General features: G+C 40.8%; 1 protein-coding gene across 14 annotated transcripts in view; it reads right to left on the reverse strand.

Moving 5' to 3' along the window:
• The window catches only part of LOC149263220 (histone-lysine N-methyltransferase TRX1-like), a 372,050-nt gene that overhangs the window by 141,052 nt on the left and 212,346 nt on the right, over positions 1 to 18,652 (reverse strand). The gene's annotated exons all lie outside the window — the stretch shown is intronic.

Raw genomic sequence — 18,652 nt, forward strand, 5'->3', positions numbered from 1 at the left:
TATCTCTTCCTCCAAATCCCCATGGAGAAAGGTTGTCTTTACAACTAACTGCTCAATATGCAAATCTTCAAGACTTCAACTGCTACTAGACTTAAAATAGTTCTGATTGAAGTCATTTTAACAACAGGAGAAAATATTTCATCAAAATCAATAACTTTCTTCTGTGCAAACCCCTTCACCACAAGTCTAGCTATGTACCTCTGTTTTCCTCCATCTTCTTCCTTCAGCCTGTAAACCCATTTATTCTGCAATGCTATTTTACCTACAGGCAACCTGACTAAGTCCCAAGTTTGGTTATGTGCTAAGGAGTCCATCTCTTCTTTCATGGCTTGCTCCCACTTCTCTCTGGTTTCTACCTGTACTGCTTCTTCATTACATTCTGGTTCACCAGAATCAGTCAACAATACATAATATAATGAAGGAGAGTATTGTTCAGGGGGTCTACTTATCCTGGTAGATATTCTAACGCCACTTTCAGGGGTTTGAAGTGCTTGTTGCTATTGTGGTTGTTGTTCTGACTATTGATCATTATGATTTTCAGGCACCATCACTTTTCATGTGATATCGTCAAGCACTGTGTATTCTCTGTTTTCTTTTTCTTGTTTCTTTTCCTGCAACTGATTCTTTTACAAGACCTTTTCATTGAATATTACATATATGCTCCTAATAATTTTGTGATTTTCATAATCATATAAGTGATAACCAAAATCATTAACACCATATCCAATAAATGTACATTTGTTTGATTTTGCCTCAAGCATTGATCTATTTTCTTTGTTAATGTGGACAAAGGCTTCACAACCAAAAGTCTTTAAAAATGAGTAGTTTACCTTTTTACATGTCCATGCCTCCTCTGGAATACCACCATCCAAGGAACTTGAAAGCCCTCTGTTTGTTAGATAAACAACAATATCTACAGCATCTGCCCAAAGTTGTAAAGGCAATCCTGCATGCAATCTCGTGCACCTTGCACGCTCCATGATTGTCCTATTCATCCTTTCAGACACACATTTTTCTTGTGGTGTTCCTGGAACTGTCTTCTCTCTGCGAATTCCATTCTCTGAACAGTACCTATAAAACTCTTTGCTGCAATATTCACCTCCATTATTTGATCTGAGACACTTCAACCTTTTCCCTGTCTCATTTTCAACCAAAGCTTTCCATTTCTTAAAAGTATCAAATACATCAGATTTATTTCGAATACAATACATCCAGGTTATTCTAGTTGCATCATCAATAAAGGTAACATAGTAACGAGAGCCACCAAGAGATGATACCTGAACAGGTCCCCATACATCTGTATGCACAAGCTCTAATTTTCTGCTCTTCTTTTCTTTCCCAACTCTAAGGAATCTGACTCTCTTCTGTTTTCCATAAACACAATTCTCACAGAATTTTAAATCAACATGCTTCAAACCTGGTAACAAATTTCTTGAGTGAAAAATCTGCATCCCCTTCTCACTCATGTGCCCGAGCCTATGATGCCACAACGTTGTATCTTCTCCTGTAGAGGTTAAAGCATTAACAGAATTAGAAATACCATTGCATAAATACAATGTACCAGCCTTTTCTCCTTTCGCTATTGCCAGGGATCCTTTAGTGACCTTCCAGGTTTTATCTGTGAAAGTAGTTACGCAACCTTCACCTCCCAACTGCCTGTTGAAATCAGATTTTTCTTTAGATCTGGAACATGCCTTGCCTTCTTCAATAGCCACTAATTTCCATTTTGTTGTTTTATGAAAACTGTACCCACTCCAACGATTTTACAGGATTTATCATCACCCAATCGAACTTGTCCAAAATACCCTTGAACATAATGATGAAAATGTTTCTTATCAGGTGTGGCATGGAATGAGGCTCCTGAATCTACCACCCAAGCATCAATAATATTTTCTAATGAAAGAATCAAAGCATCTTGCAACACATCACCTGTTACATTCGCTTCATGATTAGCTTCTTGCTACACGTCTCCTTCTTTTCCCTTCCGAGACTTGCAGTCTTTCTTCAAGTGTCCTTTCTTCCCGCATTTCCAGCACACTATCCCCGATCTAGACTTGGATCTGCCTTTTCTTGACTTACTGCGATATCCTGGGCTCTTTCCTCTTTCCATTTTTCTTCCCCTAGTCTCTGCAGTCAAAGCATTACCTGATGTCTCACCGGAGCTTTTCCGTCACATTTCCTCGCTAAGGATTGCACCGACAACATCATCAAACTTTAAAGTACTAGATCCAGAGACAAAGTTACTAATGGCCATAACTAAGCCATTCCACCTTTCTAGCAATGAGCACAGAAATAACAGAGCCCTAACTTCATCGTCAAAATTTACCCCTACAAAACTTAACTGACTTGTAACTGTATTAAAATCATTTAAATGGTCTACAACAGATCCACCTTCTAACATCTTCATATTAAATAAACGCTTCATAAGAAATACCTTATTTGAGGTCGAGGGTTTTTCATATAGTTTGGCCAATGTCGACATTAAACCCTGTGTTCTCGTTTCCTTTGAAATATTAAATCCTATCGACGCCGCTAGGCACAGCCATATTATTCCAAGTGCCTTTCTATCGAGAATTACCCATTCTGTGTCTGTCATACTCGTCGACTTCTTTGTCTTTCCGCTCAATGGTAGGTGCAAATCTCTCTGATACAGATAATCTTCCATCTGCCTTCCACAGCTGGTAGTTTTGGCCGTTGAATTTTTCGACCCTAAACCTACCATCTTTCGCCATTGCTCCCACTCGAACCAGGAACCCTTCTCTCCTGCGATTTTATCAGCCAAATAGACCTTCAACTCCGATACCAGTTGTTAGAAAATTATATATTACGGAGCAATGAAACACATAAAATATTGCAAAAATATAAACACAAAAAACGCATAAAACAAGAGAGACACAGATATACGTGGTTCACCCAGTTTGGGCTACATCCACGGAGAAACAGCCAGTCCTCCTTTTATTATATTATCTAGCAAACTTAAGAGATACAACCTACAGCAAATCCGTTGTAACACCCTCTTCGCTCTCAATCTCCTCTCTCTTCCTCACTCAGAATACAGATATACATAGACACAATACAATTCCCTCATATATAGTGAGGGGTTGCCTTCTAGGGCAAAAAACCCTAAATTAAACATTACTTCTACTGTCAAATCATCCACCTAATGAACGGCCCAGATTGACTAGAAATTACTAGACTTTTACAAGGCAATTTTACATCTATTTTTAGCTTCGGGGGACCGCTGGCCCCCGGACCCCCCAGCCGGGGGGGGATTTACCCCCCCGCGTGGAGGGGTGTATAGTCTTCCAGGGGTATACATCCGGCTAAAACCTTTGAATACAAAGGATAATCAGGCTCCACACCCAACACAGTGTCAGTATGGTGGCTTGCTCCAGGGATTGTTGATGACTGGTGGGAGAGACACTCTTTGGGAGTCATGGAATCTAGAGGTATTATGATGGCATTCGGCATTTACTATGACAGAGGTCCCTAGCAGTTAGACTGGAGGGAGATTATGAGTTGGTACCCTATCAAATGGGAAATTTATGGGAGAATACTTCTAGGCAGGGGTATAGCACAATTGGAGTGTTTAGGCATTAGGGATGATAGATTCCATACTTGGCAGTGGGATTGAATTATCCCCTCGTATGGCAAGGCTTGACCAAGCAGGGGCGCACAATTAGAAGGCAAGAGGTCCCAGGATAAATAGTATCTTATTGATGGAGCAAGAGTCTAGCATACAGGTACTGGATTCCATCTCAATGATGCAATAGGGTTTCTTTTAATACGATTGGGATCCAGGTAATAAAGCTCGAATTACTCGGGTTCAAGCAATTTCGAGAAGGGAGGACTGTAATATCCCTTTTTCAAGCATTGGGAACAGAAACTAACTCAACAACCTAGCCATTCCCATAGGCTACAAATCAAAAAAGTAATGATGTAATATCAAGGAAAAAAAAAAACTAAAAAAAACTAAAGAAAATAAATATTATAAGTCAATTTATTAAAAGATGAAAACAACCCATGATATTTAGAGAGTCCATGACTATAAAAAGAGATGAGAACTCACCCCTTAAGAATCCATTTGGATCATTGTTTCATTATTGAATTGTGCTCTTCGAGCTTCTTTGGATGATAGCCTATATGAAAGAGGGTTATTTCGATGGTAATAGATCCACCCTAATTGATGCAGTCAAGGGGCTTCGGTATTTAGACCATATACCCTAGCCACTCAAAAAAGGAGGGATCAAATCATATCTACTTGTTGATTTGCGGTAGCATCGGTTGTGCCCTAGCCATAGAATTTGGTGGAGAGGTTGGAGCACATGAGATCTCCAATAACCAGAAAGCGTTTGGGCAGATTCTAAACAGTTCAGGAGATATTAAAATAATTACTATTTTTAATGGAGTCCCTAAGTCTACACTTGGGGAAAATAAAATATTAATGTGTATTAATATGAAATTGCGTTATAATGGTCCATAAGACATGGATCAAGCCAGATCTAATCTTAGTCGTTGATTAGGGACTTAATCTCGACCGTTGATATGTCAACAGGATAAGTATAAGAGGAGGCTTGAGGGTCACTTAGAGAATACACCAGATGATTAATCATTCTATTCTCTAGAGCAGGGTTTGCTAAGAGAGATAGAATCAGTGATTGGGAGAGCAGCTAAGGAGCATTGAGTACAGAAAAACAGAGAAGGCAGAGATTGTGTCGAGAGAGCAGCGCGACAGCCAAGGAGGGTGAAGCAGAGCCAGCAAAGGCTCACGCAGAGGTAGCGAAGTGATGTGCACAGCACCAGAGGGGCCAGTGCAGCTGACATAGAGGCTCCCAGAGCTGACGAAGGGCCTCTTGGGGCTGACGCAGGGCAAGAAAGGCTGACGTAGGGCCAGCGTGAGACAGAGAGGGGCTGACACATTCCAGATTGGGCAGACTCTGGGGTTGCAGAGCAGTTTTGTGCTGAGGAGCTGTCGGAAAGGTGTTTTAGGGTTTCAGCAAGGAGATTTGTCTCAAACTGTGAGGTATCTAAGGAAATTCTTTGTTGCGTAGGCCAATTTCGGCACCCAGATTGTACTCTGATATTGCTTAATAAGAAAACCCTTAGATAGCTACACCAGTTTTCCCACACTGTGTTTTTTTGGGAACATTGGTCCAAAAATAATGGTGTCATGTGGTGTGTTTGTTCTTGTTTATTTTAATTGTTGATCTGTAATATGTTGAGAATGCACTAGTGTTTATTTTCAGTATTTACTTTGTAAATAACTTGTTAAAGAAAAATAACAAGTAGGTAGGAATAAATCAGAAGAAATTCATGAAAGGTTTCTAAACTAAGTGAACTTAGAAACTTCAACATGGTATCAGAGGGTGATTGCAGATCACAGGGGGACTAAAAGACATCAGCAGAGCGGAGCAATAGCAGCAGAAAACAGTTGTCCCAAGGTGACAAAAGTTGTTTCTAGCAGCGCAGAGGCCAAGAAGTGTAACGCGGAGCCAGCCAGAGCCACGCGGAAGAAGCCGAGACTTGCGCAGAGTCTCAGAGAGGCCAACGTTGCTGACGCAGAGGGCTAAAGGGCTGACGCAAGGCATCCCAGGGCTAACGCAGACCCATATGGGGTGATGCAGAGCCAGCGTGAGGCAGAGAGGGGTTGACCCAGTTCACAGAGAGGCAGCGGCTGAAGTCTAGAAGGCTGCAAAAATATTGCAAAGTGGAGCTAGTGAGGTACTGTAGTTTGAACAGTACCTGACAGAGCAGAGCCAGAGGAGTTGTTACCGAGGGTTTCTAGCCGAGTAATCTGGATCAGTAGTTCAATCATGGTAGGGGGCATCTCGACAAGTGGTAGAAGGATTTCCAGGAGGGAAATCAGGACCTAGAGGGAGTCCAGAAGAGAACTTCAACATGGGAAGTAGAGACTCAGAGGAGTCGAACAGAGAATTTCTAGGAGGGAAGTAGAGGAGCATCATGGCACTACACGGGGTAAGGGACCAGGATAGACTATACGAAGCATCGAACTTCGCAGTCTGGAAGGCCATAATCTTATCACTGCTTGACAAGAATCATGTCAAGATCTTCGCCTTGAAGACGATAGCTATCCCAGTCGACCCAAATGATAATGACAAGTAAGAAGAGGCGATGGCGAGGGCCAAGTGCATTATCCTTGATGGGGTCAAGGATCATGTGGTACAACATATAGTCGAGAAGGAAACGGAAATTGAGATGTGGGAGGCTCTTAAGAACCTGTACCAGCATACTTCTGTGAAGAGAAGAATGTTGCTCGAGAACCAAATGAGGTCGTATCAGATGAAGAAGGGTCAAACGGTTGACTCCTTCCTCGGAGGACTGAATGAGATCCGAGATCAGTTGACTGCTATAGGAGCGACACCGAATCAGGAGCTTATGGTAAGGACAGCCCTGAACGTTGTCTCAAAAGAGTGGGAAGTGTTTGTCCAAAGCATCCTGGACAAAGGGACTCTCCTACCTTGGGACGAGATGTGGGCAGCTATTCGCCAGGAAGAGATCAGACGACAGTCAAAGATAGGTAGCAGCAGCAAAGGGGTCAAGGTCAAGTAGGAGGAGGAGGATGTGGCCCTAGCATTTGAGGGAGAGCAGGAGAAGCGGAAGAAGAAAGATCTCTCCAAGATCAAGTGCTTCCACTGTGGGGAGATGGGTCATTATGTGACCCAGTGCCCATGAAAGAAGAAAAAGGGAGAGTCTTCCGAGACTAAGGCAGCGCTAGCAAGGGCAGAGAAGGAAGTTTTGACAGACGATGATTGTGCCATGAGTGCACAGGCACCACTCGAGGTACCTAGCCTCTTGGATTAATCCTTGCTATGGGAGCCTCGAAGAGGAGTAGCAAGATTGGCTGAGTCAGGTAGAGACGGATGCGGATGGAGCGGCAAAGAGAGCTACAGTGCAAGAGTCCCGAGACAGCACAAGGCTAGCACGCTGCAGCAGTGTGAAAGGCACGTGAGTGTTGCACCAATGCAGGATGGCATAGAGGTGTGCAACGGTGCGAGATGCAGGGAGTTGTTGTAGCAATGCAAAGGTCAGAGCGGGAGCACTTGTCAGCGGCAGAGGGAGCTTCAACATCAGTGGGTGTCTGTAGCCCAACAAAGAGGTTAGATTGGGAGATTAGTTACTTACTTCTCAGTAAATGAGTTGCAATGCAGCAACGGGCAGCACGATGCATCATGATGAGAGGAGGTGTAGTGCGAATGCAGAGGGCGCTGTCGTACAGATGCAGCAGCGGTAGTGGCAGAACCATGGGCAGCAGTATAGGATACAGCAGTGCAGAGGATGGTGGGCAGCAGGGACCGATGCTGAATGATCAGAGTAATACTCAGAGAGAAGTATTGCTAGAGCACAGTCCTCACTAACAGGGAGTGTTGATTTGGGGTAGCATCGGATATGCCCTAGCCACGAAATTTGGTGGAGAGGTTGGAGCACATGAGATCTCCAATACCCAAAAAGGGTTTGGGCAGATTCTAAACAGTTCTGGAAATATTAAAATAATTAATATTTTTAATGGAGTCACTATATCTACATTTAGGGAAAAAAATATTAATGTGTATTAATATGAAACTATGTTAGAATGGTCCATAAGACATGGATCAAGCCAGATCTAATCTTAGTCGTTGATTAGGGACTTAATCTCGGTCGTTGATATGTCAATAGGAAAAGTATAAGAGGAGGCTTGAGGGTCACTTGGAGAATACACCAAATGATCAATCATTCTATTCTCTAAAGCGGGGTTTGCTAAGAGAGATAGAATCAGTGATCAGGAGAGCAGTTGAGGGGCATTGAGTACAAAGAAATCGAGAAGACAAAGATTGTGTCGGGAGAGCAGCGCAGCAGCGAATGAGGGTGACGCGGAACCAGCAAGGGGTCACGCAGAGGCAACCAAGTGTTGCGCAGAGCACCAAAGGGGTCAACGCAGCTGACAGAGAGGCTTCCAAAGCTGACGAAGGGCCTCCTGGGGCTGAGGCAGGCCAACAAAGGCTGACGCAGGGCCAGCATGAGACAGAGAGGGGCTGACGCAGTCCAGATTGGGCAAATGCTGGGGTTGTAGAGCAGTTTTGTGCTGAGGAGCTGCCGGAAGGGTTTTCCGGGGTTTCAACCAGGAGATTTCTCTCAAACTGTGAGGTATAGCTGCTAAGGAAATTCTTTGTTGGGTAGGCCAGTTTCAACACCCAAACTGTACTCTAATATTGCTTAATAAGAAAACCCTCAGATAGTTGCATCGGTTTTCCCACATTGGGTTCTTCCGAGGACATTAGTCCAAAAATAATGGTGTCATGTGGTGTGTTTGTTCTTGTTTCTTTTAGTTGTTGATCTGTAATATGTTGAGCATGCACTGGTGTTTATTTTCAGTATTTACTTTGTAAATAACTTGTTAAAGAAAAATAACAAGTAGGTAGGAATAAATCAGAAAAAGTGCGTGAAGGGTTTCTAAACTAAGTAAACTTAGAAACTTCAACACTACTCACTAAAGATTAACGTGAAGATCATGAGGAGAGGTCAATCAGATCTCTCAAAGGTGCATAATGCTCAAGAAGCAGGATTTATAGGCGGCCAAATTCCACGTTGCTACATTCATCTTTGAAGGCCACAGCATCAGCTTATTATCCAGCCAAGCATGCCATGTAGCAAGGGTTATTTATAGATCTGTTCTAGGTTTTGAAATTAAAACATTGGCATGTAATCTCATATTCCATTTAATAAAAATAATGCTGAATTTTTCTTGCTATTTCGCGTATTTATTTTTAAGTGGGGTTTATTATGTAATTGTAAGCAAACTGTTTAATGGAATGTCCTTGTAATAGAACTTCTTGTTGTTGTGAAAATAAATATTTGAATACATATTTTCTGCCTAGTATTCATTTTAGCAAATTATTGGCATATTTTAAAAACGGGACATTACATTTGATTTACTAAAATTATGTTCAATTAATCTTATGTGTGTTATTAATTAAATGACGTTATGTTGCATCTATCATCTAAATCTATACTTGTGAGTAATTTAGTTTTGGTTGCATGAGACTGCATGGTCATATTTGTGCATCCAAAAACCAACTCACAATAGGTATATGAGGATTATAGTATAAGAGCAAGAAGAGAAATGAAATTTTTTGTGCAATACGAAAGTACCCCATATTTTCAATGGTTGACAGGGGATTTTGTGTATGATACAAAATGGTAGCAGAACTATCGGTTATAGCACTAGGTTCTATGGACGAAAAATTAGATTGTACAATAATAGACTATAGTTTGCACATTATATGCTTGATAAAATTTATGTGTGGAAAAATGATGTAGAGGTGTAATTGAAGAATTCATTAATTTGAAAATGCCCAAACAATGTGAGATGAAAATTCAAGAAAACTTTGTTAAAGAAATTGGAAAAAAAATGGTGAAAACTCCCAATTCTAGATGGGTAACAAAAATATGACATCAACCCTTACTAGTGATGTGAACCTGAACTCATAACACAGACTAACAGGTTGTCATGGAGGCATAAGGTTGCTTCAAAGTTGAGTGAGGATTCATAGGTGGAAGCCACAAGGCAAATTGAACAATGGCAAGTGGTATACCAAAGCTAGTTTTAGAGCTTATAAAGTGATATCCGAATCCATTTTCACATTGACCGAAAATTACCTGTATAATTTCCATCTCGAGAACTAGGTTCAGTCTTCATAAAAGTGAAATGTACTCTTGATTCTTGTATATTGTAAAAAGAAAGAAAAATTATTATTGTTATTTAGACGTCAAGCACCCATTAAGTGCTTCTAGGGTTTGTCCTAGTATCAAGAAGTCAATAGAGTCATTGTCATATGAAGAAGACCCCATTGGACACATTGCAACATGTCAAAAGAATTATTTTTGTATTTAAAAGTGTCAAAATACCCTCCAAGACCAAGTTGGCCTGGTTGCTAAGAAGTTGGCCTCATTAGGGCATGTCGTCCTCCTTGGAAGCCTATATATAGTGTTGAAGAAAGTGTAACTAGGTTCGGTCTTTATAATGACATGATCTTTGTATTTGATGTAATAAGAGAAAATAAATTATGTTTGTAATCTACTTGCATGGGTTTCGTGAGCACGAAGTGTCATTAGATGAAAGACTTCTTCTTGATGTCTTTAGGAGTTATTTCTATGTCAAAGAATCATGTCATGAGTCCATCCAAGTCTTCATCAAGTGTAGCAGCCCTCCAAGACCAAGATCAAAGCCTCAAGATCAAGCAATAGAAGTCTGCAAGCGAAAATATTAAATAGAGATCATGTCGGCTCAAATAAATGAATTAAACATGTATAAATATATGACACATCGGTTCATGGTTATATGTCGACTCAAATATAGTGCCCAACCACTATAAATACCCCATTGGGGTATCCACAATTGTATAGCAAACAACTTGCATATTTCTCTCTATGAAATCTTGCATGGAGGAGCAAGTTCGTATTAAGATCTCACTGCACTCGACTAGGGTATTAGGTGCAGTCATGATCTGATTTCGGAGGCAGGATGCAGACGCAGCAGTGATCTATGTACTAGGCCAAGGCATGAAGTCGCAGCCAAGGCATGAAGCCGCAGAGAGCCGCAGTCAAGTGAAGCCATAGTCAAGTGGAGCCGTAGTCAAGGTCATGGAGCCGCAGTCAAGGTCAAGGAGCCACGGTGAGTTCCATTCTCTCCTCGGATGGGTTAAGGAACCGCAAAACTAAAGCCTATCCATTCTCGGCATGGCAATCTCGATATGACCAGGAGCAGTCTTGATTTCGATGGCAGTCCTGTAGCAGAGTAGTCATTTGACAACAGAGAAAGACTTATTCTCTCGGATCAATGAATATTATGCCAAATGTTATCTCCTCTATATATATTACAATCTTGCTTTGACTCGATGATGAGATAAGGGTTCGATGAAGAGATCCTTGGCATACGTATCATCACAGTATTCAGATCTAGAATAAGGCAATCTCAACATGTTTCGAAGAACAGTGACAAGGATCGTAGTCTTGATCCTGACTTAATTGCAATCACAGTGATTATAGATCATGATCATATATATATCAGTGATCTCATTGACTCGGAGGATCTCTGGGTAGCAAGTGGTCCTGGTGATGAAGATCATGGTGTTGCAGCAATAATGAAGAGCATAGTGTTGCAGCAATGATGAAGGGCATGGTGTTACAGCAGTGATGAAGATCACAATGGTAATGACCTCTGTGGTGCAGCGAAGATAGTGATCTCAGCAGTGATACGATGAGGATTGATGACTTGGTCTTGGAGAGGCAGATTGTGTCAAGGGTCATGATCTTGGTATTCGTCAATGGAATCTCTATAAGAAGAATTTACGCATGGGTTTTGGCCCTAGCAGAAAGCCAAAACATTTGTGTTCTTGTCCCTTTTGTTTTGATAGCAGTTTGATGAAGTTAACAAACACATGCTAATAATGAAGTAATCATCAAGCTAATATAAATTGTTTAAATGCTTCACAAATTGTTAGCATGTAATGAAGAATCATCTTAAGTATGCATGCCCTAGATTCTTCAACATGGTATCAGAGGGATTGGTTCAACAGTCAAAGAAACGCAGAAAAGAGACATGCCAACATCAAGATTCAAGTATAGCAAAGAAGATCAAGAATTGTTCCTTGATCAAAAGCTAGATCAAAGGGTAAGTCTACAACAGCAGTTTGTAAACACAAAGATGATCAAGGAGACAATCTATCAAAGAAGATCAAGGTCCACTAAACAGTTCACAGCTTCAATCATCTTCATCAACGGTTTTGAAGGTCTGAAACAACCTTGGTGTCTCTCACACTCCACACCATGGCATGATCTTTGCATATTGATCTCTTCAAAGAGCAGCTCAGATTCCCATTCAAAGAAGCAGATCAACTACAACATGATTTACATGAACGGGAATCAAATCAAGATGCTACACAATCCTATCACATCATAGCAAGCAACCTCTAGTTGATGCTGCAAGGACCAGATGTTCAAGGACTTGAAAAGAAGCTTCAAGCAAAGATCATATCCAAAGAAAACATCAATGCATTTACCTCAGCATCAGCCAACATGATGAAGGTGAAGATCTTATCTTCACAAAATCAAGTACGTATCTTTTATTCTATAATCAAGTCTTGTTTTATTGACTTCATCAGTGCAAGAAGCTCTATGGGTTAGACAAAGTTCTTGCAGTAGGATCCTTATGAAGAAATAAAGTCAGCATATTCAATTCTCCTTTGAAGACATGAAGGTCCTATGAATTAAGAAAGGAGACATAAGAAGGCTACATAAGGATATACTATCTGAAATTCAGTAAAGAAGAATGAGGAAAAATATTCATGAGATCTCAGCTACGAGATCAGCGAAAAATGGTGAGAAAATAATCATCAATGATATTGATAAGCAAGAAGGTTACCTCGATCAACAATCTATGGTCTCTATGTCAGATAGAGAAAGGCAAAATGATGAGTCACATATAAGTGCAGGGAAAGTTGATAAGACAAAACTATGTTCCGGAAGAGGAACTCATATCGCCGGAAGGATGGAGGAAGCTGAGGAAAGGATCAATGAAAGAGGGAGCAATGGATCTTCTATATGGATGAAATGGTATCCCTCTCAAAAAGGATCCTATCAGAAGTCTCTATAGATATGAACATAGTAAGATGCATCGTGGCATCATGGAAGCAAGAGCTCGTATGAAATCATGAAGAACATCGCTCTTGGGAATCTCGTTGAATATTGAAGGAAACGAAGAAGTCATCAAGGTCAAAGGAAACATTTGCCAAATGGAGATATATTAGATTCTGAAGGATCTTTGATAGAGATCTCAGCGGAGGATCTCCGAGTCCGGAAAGGCAACAAATGTTTCAAAAAAATTCCAGCTCTTGGAACTCATGAGATGGTGGTTCAATGACATGAAGAATGAAGCAGATCAAGGGAATGAAGAATCATTCAATCAGGAAAGTTGTTGAAAGATACCTGAAGAAAAATAAGGTATGTATGATTTTATTTGTATTTGCATTTGATATTATAATGTCATGATATGTGATTGCAAATAAAATGGATCAATAATGATCAAGAAGAAAAATATCTCCTCCTCTAAAAGGATGCAGAAAGACAAAAGTCAGATTAGATGAAATCAACATAATATGTCCTCATAATGCAGTATGAGGTAGTTGATGACCATTGAAGAACTATGAGAGTTCCTGGGAATAAAAGATATGAGAATGGAAGAGATCGTGAAACATGCAACCATGACGAAGGCAGTCAACATCCAGAGGATCAGGAAGACTTGACCAGGAAACCTCCCAGAATGATGTGAAGACTCTGATAGAAGTATGAAAAGATCAGGACCCTTGACAACAGATATCATTGGGAGATGTGTCAACATGTGTGCGGGATGATTGATGCCTACAAGAAGACATCACCGAAAGAAGGCCATCACCAAAAGGTAATATGTAATTTGTTTTTGGTGTCTGACCTCTTGGTGCAGTCTGGGTATGTGTGCAGGACCTAGGAAAGGAGAGTTGTGAAGGATGTCACAACTATGTACCTTGTGATCCATAGCAATCATTGTTGATGAAAAGTGAAGATAGATGAGCCGATAAAGGAAGCACCAAATGTAAAGCCAAGGAGGATACTTTCCGAGAAAGAAGGAATCACATGACGGAGGAAAGTGGTGGATGGTTGAACCCTACATGTGAAGAAATTGATGACATCGAGATCGTGGATCGTCAGTCAACTAGAAGACCCTATAAAGTATTGATGATAGAGTCCCTGTGTAAGAGGGAGCTCTAGGTGGTTCCTATGGGTAAAGGAACTCGAGCAAGTTTCTGAGTGTAAAGAAACTTGGAACTCGTCCCTAGTTAAGTGTATAGTTTTTGGCCCTGGCTTGCAACCTACATCATGTGTTCTTGTGTATTGTTGATCTTCTTGTTTTGGCGGTTGTTTAATGATAGAACAACATAATAATAATAGAAGAAGCTAATAATCAAGAAAAAGTAAAAATACATCACAAGCAATCATCAAGTTTAAGAGAAATCATCCTAATTGTTGCCATTTAGATTTCTCAACATGACATCAAAGCTAAGGTTGACTAAGGGCATGATGAAGATCACTAAATCTTTGAAGAAGTCATTGACGAAGTTTTCTATAGTGTCAATTCATCTCAAGAAAGGCATCAAAGCATTTTGGAATTTCTTAATATCTATCAAGAATCGTATGACCAAGACTTATACAAAGGACAAAGGGTTATTCTCAACACTTACACGTACGTTTAAGAAGAAAATATATGGGTAACCAAAAAACAACTAAAGACCTTATCAAGAGTAAAATCTTCCTGCTTTGTTGAACCTGGTGACAAGAAGAGCTATCGTGTAAGAGGAATGGGATTAACCTCACTGGAGCTAGAGAATGGAGGAAACATTCAGCTGAACAACATCCTATTCGTACCAGGTTTGCAAAAGAATTTACTTTCTATTTCATGTCTAGAAGATAAGGGAGATAGAGTCACTTTTATAGATGGAAAGGTTATGGTGTTAGAGAAAGGATCTAGCATCAACAATTCAAAAGTCATTGGCATTTGTGAAGGAAGACTATACAGGTTTCTGACACCTCTCTTACAAGCTTTGGTTCACATAGAAGTGAGTCCATGTGAACTTTGGCATAGAAGGCTTGGACACCCACACTACAAAATCTTACCAACTCCAAACTGAATGGTGAATGGCATCCCTGAACTCAAGGGGGGTCATGAAGGAGTATGCAAGGGATGTTTATTAGGTAAAAATGTTAAGAAACCATTTGGAAGCAGTGCTTCAAGATCAAAAGAAATCCAGGATCTCATTCACCCTAATGTTTGTGGTCCTATGTCTACAAAGTCTCTTGGAGGTCATCTATATTATGTAATTTTCATTGATAACCACTCAAGGAAAACCTGGATGTATTTGTTGAAATCCAAGGATGCAGTATTTGAAAATTTTCAAGAATTCAAGGAAGAAGTAGAAAATCTTATAGAAATAAGGATTAAGGTACTTGTTAATTTTTCATAGGGCTATATTGTTCTTTGCTTGCAAAATTGCATTTCTTCATTAACACATTACATTCACCCCATAACATCATAACATTATTCAGATTTACATCATTATTCAGCAACATATACAACTATGTAGAAAGAACAATATCATCATCATCAATGCAGCCGAACATAAAGGAACAACAGACGAAAAGCATTCACACATAGAGGCACCAGGATTGGTCAAAGACTAGTGTAAAACCCACTATGGGGAAAACCCTTTCAAATTCTTCTTCTTCTTAGATTGTCATAAAATGATTCAACAAAAGAGAGTACAATGATCCATATCTTCATCTATGCAACTAACCAGTAAAAAAACTACAACATCCATTAAATGAACCCAACAAAGCATATACTCAAAACCCCGATTCTGAAGTTTGTAATGAACTACCATTGTCTGGGATATCTGCAGTCAATTGTCGAATACTAAGTTAAACAAGCGAAAACTTCAAAAGGCTGAAATTTCACATTTTAGATCCTGGTCGCACGAAGGAGGAGACATGCGAGCGACTATGGCTTCCCCAGTCGTTCCCTTAAGCTTGGTGAGCGAGCCACTGGGGTAAGATAAAGACTGCGGAAACCCTGCCTCTCGGTCGCATGCATAGTGAGTTGTATGTGCCACTAGAAGGCTCCAGTCGCATGCATGAGCCTTTGTGGGAGCGACTATCGTCGAAATCCTTCTATGTTGTGCATGCAACTATGGCCCAAAACCTTAGATCTGAAATGCGATCTTCGGACCCAACAATTTCACCTCAAAGCAAACCTATTCCTCCGCGGACGAGCCTCACACCTATGGTGAGCCAAAAACCAAGATAGAAGAGAGTCTCATCATTGTGTCTAAATGAGGTAGAGGACACTTGTATTTATAGCCTTCCAAGGTGGTCCACTTTGCTTTAGGGTTGACCTTATCCAATATGCACATGTGGCCTTTTCTTCATAAGTACACTTTCCCTTATCCGATTTGAGTGATCTTTACATCGATTTTGATCCTCTCAGAAAGAACAATTGAATGCAATTATTATCTCCATAAAGTGAGTTGTCCAAAGTGGAATTTGGCCGCAATTGCATATTTTTAACACTCCCTTTCAACTAGGGAGAATTCCCCTTGTCAATATATGTCCATTTATCAATATCTCATCATGTCATCAAATTTCCCATCTCAAGTGTCTCATCATCTTGAATCATCAATGTTCATCTCGATTCATCTCTTGCTTGTTCCTACTTATCTCTTAATTGTTCCTGCTTGTTAGAGTCAGTCTGGAGCCCTCCATCTGCGATCAAAACTCTTTGCATTTGCATATGTAGGTGTCTCATCAGTGTCAATTTTTTGCATCCCATTAGGCATGCCAAAAACCTGATGGAGGAGCTGGTGTGTTTATACCCCTCTTGGCATTGCTGGCTCAGGTCATTTCAGTCATTAAGCTCTTTTAAGCTTGTCTTGTCTTGTCTTGAGGTCAATTTCCTAGGTCTAGGGTTTTGGTCAAAAATGTCTACAAGGTCATGTTTTGAAGGTCAATAAGTGCTCAGCAAGCCAGAGGGATGATTGTAAAGATGTTTATTCGAGATTTTTAGTCTTGTACAGTTAATTTTCACCTTGTACAGTTAATGTTTGTAAAAAGTGATGAAATTTCAAAAGACTTCAGTGGACAGTATGCAACCCTGGTCCCCTTGCCAAGATCCCTCAGATGATCTACCTGCAAAAAGAATCAAGTCAAAGCACTAAATGAGTCAATTTCAGGATAAAGGAAACCAAAAAGTCAATTTTATAAAGTGTCAAAGAGAAACATTAGAAAGTGGGTTTGAGCATGAAATTTTTTCAAATGAAACTTATAAAAGCTCAATCTCCCTCCTTTCACTCTCATTGTGCATCCAAAATACTTGCAAGAGAAGTTTGAGTGAGTGATAGAGTGAAAGGAGCGAAAGCAGAGCAAGTTCGGGCAAGTGACAGGTGCGCGACCCATCAGGCTAGGCGCGCGACCCGTCAGGTGCGCGCGACCCGTTAGAGGGTTCCCTGCAGTGTAAATTTTCAACGGGCGCGACCCGTCAGGCCCGCGCGACCCGTTGGGCGAGGTGCGCGACCCGTCAAGCTGTCTCCCTTCAAACCTATTTCAAATTTGCTCAAACGCCCTCCAAGCCATCAAATCGCTTGAGGTAGGTTCTCTAAGCTTGGAATGATTGCTGGTTATGGTTGATGGATATTATGAATGTGTTTTTAATGATCAAAATGTTCAAGAGCAAGACCTCCATATGGCTGTATGTTACATTGCAAAAGAATGCTAGGGTTTAGTGTTGTTTCATGGTTTTTCCCTTGTAATTATTTTCCTCATTCCCATTTCATTTTCCCTATATTTCTATGTCCATTTCCCTTTTAAATTTGTAAAGCAAATGAACCCTATCCCCTTTTCCCTTTAAAAATAAAAATGAAATCCTAACCCTACTTCTCCTTATGCCCATGTAAACATATGAAATTTGATGATGTATATGCAATGATGTTTACAGTGTATTTCCCTAAATTCCCTGCTGTATACGTTGTTTTCCCATTTTCCTTGTAAAAATACCCCTCCCCTAACATTTCCCTCATGTTCCTTGTCCCCTTGAAACAGCATACAAATCAGCGTTTTATAAAGCAGAAGCAGCAGTACATTTTGTCCACTTTGCTCCTTAAACAATGTCAGAAACCGAAACTTATGAGCAAAGTGATGACCAGTCATCAGCTTCAGAGATTGAGGTACAGAGGAGGCCTCATAAAGGTGGAAAGGGTGGACATCATAAGCGAGAGGAGCCCACCTCTTTAGCAGAGTTACAGGCCTGTCCTATGGCAGTCACATGTTTTCAGTATATGTCTTGCTATGAGTTTTGTGAGAGGATCTCTCGGATTCAGCACCACAGAGAGTTGGCTCGCCTTTTTGTTTTACACTTGCATGACGGACATGTCAACCTTGCAGGGGTGGATTTTACATTGACACCCGAGGTGATCTCACATGCCACTGGGATACCTAATGTTGGGGAGGTGTGGAATAAACGCAAGGTGCTGGATAATGTTCATTTTGAGCCTTTTGTCCGGCCACCATTCATGAGACATTTGGCAGGTGTGTTTCCATTCAGGTTTCTCAGGAGCGAGTATGCTCCCATGATGAGGCTCATCATGCATTATTTTACTTGTGAGGGCAGATTTTCACAGGTATATTCATATCATATTCGCCTCTTGATGCACTTCACCCGAGTGAGGATGATGAACATCCCTATTTTCGTCTATCAGAACATTCAGAGGATGGTGCCCATGTTACAGAGGAAGAGCCCGGCACAGCAGTACAGAAGCCTTTATCATTATGGTTTGATTCAGCTAGTAGTATTGCATTAGTTGACTCAGCAGGGCATCTCATGGGAGGAGTTCATCTCTTGTGAGTTTTTCACAGCACCACCCTCGCCACATCCTGAGATTATTCATGAGGAGGGAGGACCATCATAGCAGCATGACATCCCTGTCACTAGACATGTCAGCTCCTCACCTCTGGTCACCTATCAGAAAGGCCCGAGGGCCTTATTTGCAGCAGCTAGGCGAGTACTATCTCCACAGCA

This window comes from Pinus tabuliformis, chromosome 6 (assembly GCF_031772625.1).
Source record: "Pinus tabuliformis cultivar Carrire ecotype Pingquan chromosome 6, CPIR1, whole genome shotgun sequence".
Taxonomy (NCBI): domain Eukaryota; kingdom Viridiplantae; phylum Streptophyta; class Pinopsida; order Pinales; family Pinaceae; genus Pinus; species Pinus tabuliformis.